The sequence below is a fragment of the Saimiri boliviensis genome, chromosome 3, assembly GCF_048565385.1.
Source record: "Saimiri boliviensis isolate mSaiBol1 chromosome 3, mSaiBol1.pri, whole genome shotgun sequence".
NCBI classification, from domain to species: Eukaryota; Metazoa; Chordata; class Mammalia; order Primates; family Cebidae; genus Saimiri; species Saimiri boliviensis.
The window spans coordinates 172,422,806-172,428,053 of NC_133451.1; positions in this window are offsets into that span (position 1 = coordinate 172,422,806).

The window sequence follows — 5,248 nt, forward strand, 5'->3', positions numbered from 1 at the left end:
TACATTGAAATCTTAAGGGGTCCGTAATTTGTGTGAAATAAAGAGGTACCTTTAAAAAATAGGATGGATTATATCGTTATATCAAATAAGAAAAATTTTGATAAAAGCAACACAGTTATGAAACATCCTCAAATAGTCATTAGAGAAAGAATACCAGCAGCACCATCACCTCCCCCACTCCCCACATATAATATGTTGTTTGGCTCAATCTTATTATTGTTTCAACTCAGCTACTATGTAGGTAATCAGAGTGTAGCCAAGAATCTGGCAACTGGAATGTTATACTGAGAAAATTCAGTCACACCTGTGTGAATTTGTATCTGAGCTTCAACCTCTTACCAAGTTCATGTTTGGATGACACGCATCCTAATCTGTCTTCCTGACTAGAAACAGCCACCAAGTTTGTTTTTTCTTCCCTATAAAACTATTCGTAACTAAATTAGATAGTAAACGTGTACATTTTTACATTTAATCAGACCCTGAGTGATTGCTTCCAGTTTTTATCTTTCTCCAGAGCTTACTAATCTGGTTGGAAGTTTTTCTGCTCCTAAATCTTCATCAAAAGCAAATGCTAAACAAAAATATCCTAGTTTCCTGGGATATCGAACAGCTAAAATGAGTTCAGGTTATGGACTCTCTATATTGGTGAAAGAAGAGAATCTACCTCAAGTTCCCAGTTTTCAGTGGTCTTCACCGAAGAGTAGCAGTAAAGCTCAAACACGATCTGAAAGCACCTGTCTCTCTTAGTATTTTCTGTGCCCCCTTTCCTGTCTTTCTCAATTCTAATCTGTATACAGAGAGACCCAAGGCTGTGAAAAAAAAAATGTGCTAATTAAAATTTTGCTTAAAACCACCCGAACCCCTTTACGTGTTCCGTCTCAAATAGGTCAGTGTCGATAGTTTTTGTTTTTCGAAATAATGGCATACTTTGCCAAGTCTTCAGCACACAGTAGTTATTCAGTAACTGTGTGGATTAATCAAGTTGCTGAATAAATGAAAAAAATGTTCAGTTAATCTGATTATCCACATTCCAGTGTATGCAAGATTCTCTTATATTTTAGGCAGAGAAGACAAATTCATATTCTTAAACTTCACAAACCCAAACCATCGGTTGAAAAGCAAAAGGCAAAATGAAGAAAAAAATGAATAAATTCTTTGCTTTAGGTGTTTATCTAAAAAGAAAACAAAAGTTTAAACAGATTCCTAGGGTTATTAAAGCCTCATACAAATATTTTGTTTCCAGTTTTATGTTTGTCAGTGATTTTTTTTCTTTGCTTTCATTTTTGTATTTTTCCTGATTCTCTTTGTGTTGGAGACTATCTGACACTGGAAGATAGAGTCTTTATACCAATCATAATAGTCAGGTATTCAGTATGAGCTAGATTTACGTTGGGGAGTTTAACTCCTTCATCAAACATACGAGGAAATAAAAAATGTAAAAAAGTGATTTGTTCCAGCTCACTGAATTTATTAGTAAGAAAGTTATTGATTTATTCCACCCAATCTGTAATTTAGTACTTTCTACTTTTTGGTGATTTTTAAGCTTTTTATTAAAACTATTTTTTCTCTTCATAGTTAATAAAGAAGTTTCACTTGATTTAATCAGAGACTCTTAGGGCAATGACTCTGTGAAACACAGATATATTCTTGTAGCGTAAATATATTGTTGTAGAGAATTATAATTTATTTCAAAACTTTAATGCCAGTAATATTCACTACATCACTCAGGTTTATTTCCATTATAAACATTAGTCATAACAATAATAACAACAACAATCATAAGCCTATCATAGACTAAATTAAGTATACAAATGAATGAATTAACTCATGCACCTAATAAAGCCAGTATCTTGTTTCAGGTGCAGCTGGATCCAGGGATCCAGAGCCAGTGAGTCTAAAGCTCCTGTGCTATAAGTTTAGCAATCCTAGCAAAATCTGAAAAAATAGCTCCTGCTTGGTTTGTGTTCCAATCCTGCACTTATCAATGTGGGCAGGAAATGAATTACTCAGACTAACCAGCCTTGGGTCATGTTCAAATCCCTGTCACTGGCGGAAAGAACTTAGCCCACCCAAACTACATAGAATGCCCCAGTAAGAAGGGGTTTCACTGTCAAGAGGATGAGGAGGTATGTTGAGTAGGAAAACACACACATGTGCACACACATACATATACACACACAAAGGTGTCTATCCCGGTCCCTTTTCAAATTTTTTCAATAGGGTTCAGTCTAAATTATCAAACTTATCTGGGTTTTGAATAAGAATGCATTCATTCTTCCTGGGCAGAATCCACACTGCCTTCTTTTTTTTTTTTTTTTAATTGCATTTTAGGTTCTGGGGTACATGTGATGAACATGCAAGATTGTTGCATAGGTACACACATGGCAGTGTGCTTTGCTGCCTTCCGTCCCCTCACCTGTATCTGTCATCTCTCCCCGTGCTATCTCTTCCCACCTCCCCACCCCCCGCCCCTCCCCCATTTCCCCCCAATGGACCCCAGTGTGTAGTGCTCCCCTCCCTGTGTCCATGTGTTCTCATTGTTCAACACCCACCTATGAGTGAGAACATGCGGTGTTTGATTTTCTGCTCTTGTGTCAGTTTGCTGAGAATGATGGTTTCCAGGTTCATCCATGTCCCTACAAAGGACGTGAACTCATCGTTTTTGATGGCTGCATAATATTCCATGGTGTATATGTACCACATTTTCCCTATCCAGTCTATCATTGATGGGCATTTGGGTAGGTTCCAGGTCTTTGCTATTGTAAACAGTGCTGCTATGAACATTCGTGTGCACGTGTCCTTGTAGTAGAATGATTTATAATCCTTTGGATATATACCCAGTAACGGGATTGCTGGGTCAAATGGGATTTCTATTTTTAGGTCCTTGAGGAATCGCCACACTGCCTTCTACTGACAGAAAAACTACAGGCCCAAGGTTCTGACTTCCACTGACATTAATAGCTTTTTAGAAACATTCATTGACACTGGCTATGACTTACTACACAAGCACTTTCAGATTCCTTTAATTGTTAAAACACATCTAATTATGCAATATTAGAAGATCAACCAAACATTGACTCAGCTAAACTCTCAAATATTACGGGGAAAAATCCACACTAACTGGTTCTCTTTACTACGAACAGCAACGTATCTTTTATGTTCATTTTAATGCTCTAATTATAGTTATGTATAAGCAAATGATATTTATTTACTTAGTGATTGTATCGTGAAAAACTAAAAAGCAAGTATTTTCTTGCAGGGAAAAACCTGCAACAAGACAAGCAACCACAACAAAAAGATTATAACTGAAAATTTTTGACATATTTATAGAACTTTGTTGAAAAGCATAATACTGTTTTGAAGAGATACAGAGATACAAATTTACATGGCTTAAATTGAATGAATTCTTCAGTGTGGAAGATCTCTCAGAAACAGCATAAATAATAACTGTTTTCTATCTCTTCAAAGAAAATAAAGTTTAATGTGTCTCTCCATTGGATGTCAGTATTGTACCACTAAAATATCACTGGCAGCTTTACCTTGAAAAAAATAAATAAATAAATACACTGGATACCTTCCTGATGAACTCAAAAGTCAAGCTGTTTTACATAACTTTACCTACAACCCAGGTAGTTATATTATTGTTGTTGCCTGCTATATATGCCTCTGTGATAATTATCTTTCAGCAGCTACAAAGTCCTGTTGGTTCAAAAATGAATGCATTTGAAATATGACTTGAAAATGTCACTATCACTTTGAATAACCTTCAAAACTGCTTACAGCAGGTCAGTATTCTCTCTCGGTTGGCGTACAAGTGAGGATGATTAATTTTTTAAAAGGATAATAATTCAATTTTAAAAGATACACAGTTACTCACCTTGCGTGCCTATTTGTACATTTTGTAGGTGGTTGGCAGGAAGTTACACAATGATTTCTAAAGCTGCAAACGGAGGTGTATAGTATATCATAATATATTTATTAAGGACTAATGCAAACCATATTGAGTTATAGGAAGGAAAATATATTCCCCAGTGCTTAGAATTTACTGAACACGAAGAATTCGAATGAGATTGTTTAGTGAGAAGGGGAGGAATTTCCATGCCTACCTCCCCAAACAAATAAATCACTGCTTATATCCCGGGAATGTTTCCAAATAGTATATGTTTAATGATACAAGTAGTATTTATAACCGAGTTTATATTCACGTCTTTTCCATCTTACTTTTCAAATACATACTTCAGACTGAGGCTGCAAATATCAAATATGTGTTCCAGATAGAATACTAGGGTACCAAGGTCAGTTATGCTTGAATTTTTCTTTTCCATTTTAAGACAAGAGCAGCCTTACTCCACTGAATGGCTACCTTGTATTCCTCCATAAACAGCCCAGAATAATCTAAGGAATAGCAGAAGAGTAACTTTGCAATCATCCTTATTCCATTGTATTCCATTGCAGAAAAAACGGTCAGTGGAATAACTAGAAAAAAAGAAGACTTTCTGTCTTAGATTGGCCATCTGTTCAGGCTGTTTCATTGAACACTTTTTTTGTTGTTTTTGTTCCTGAGTCAGTGTCTAGTTGCTAATTGATAAATGTTAAAAGACTCACAAAATATGCACTTGGAAAAAGTGCTGCATTGTAAATGTGAAGCTGAATTTTCAGAGTTCCCTGCATGATATACATCTGAAATCAAACATATTTAAAGGAGCACATATTGAGGAGAACACAATTACATTGAAATAAACAAAGGAATAAATAAAATGTAAAAAAACAGACACCTAAACTTGATGACAGGCAGTCTGAATGTCAATTTGTTTATCAGGTGACAAAACATACTAAAAATTATGGCCACTCATTCAACTAATATCCATCAAGGTCAGGATGGTCAAAGCATGCAAAAGTATAAAACCTAAGCAAGAAAAAAAAAATGTCCCCCTAAAAAGATAAGAGTCTTGTTGAATGTGAAATTTTATGTGACAAAGAAAGTATCACCATGTCAGAGTGAAGCAAGCATTATATAATAAACCGTACTGGGATAATTATTTAAAATTTCGGAGTAGATTATTTCAGGCAAATATTTTACAATAAACAAATAAATGTATGTGGATCATAAAGTTTTAAAAATGAAACAGCATCCAACTAAAAGAAATTGGACCCAAATATTTACAATATTCTGGAAGAGACAGAGGTAGCTTTGTACATTTGAAAACAGTGGGAGAACTCATAAAAGATAAGAAAAAAATTAAACTAT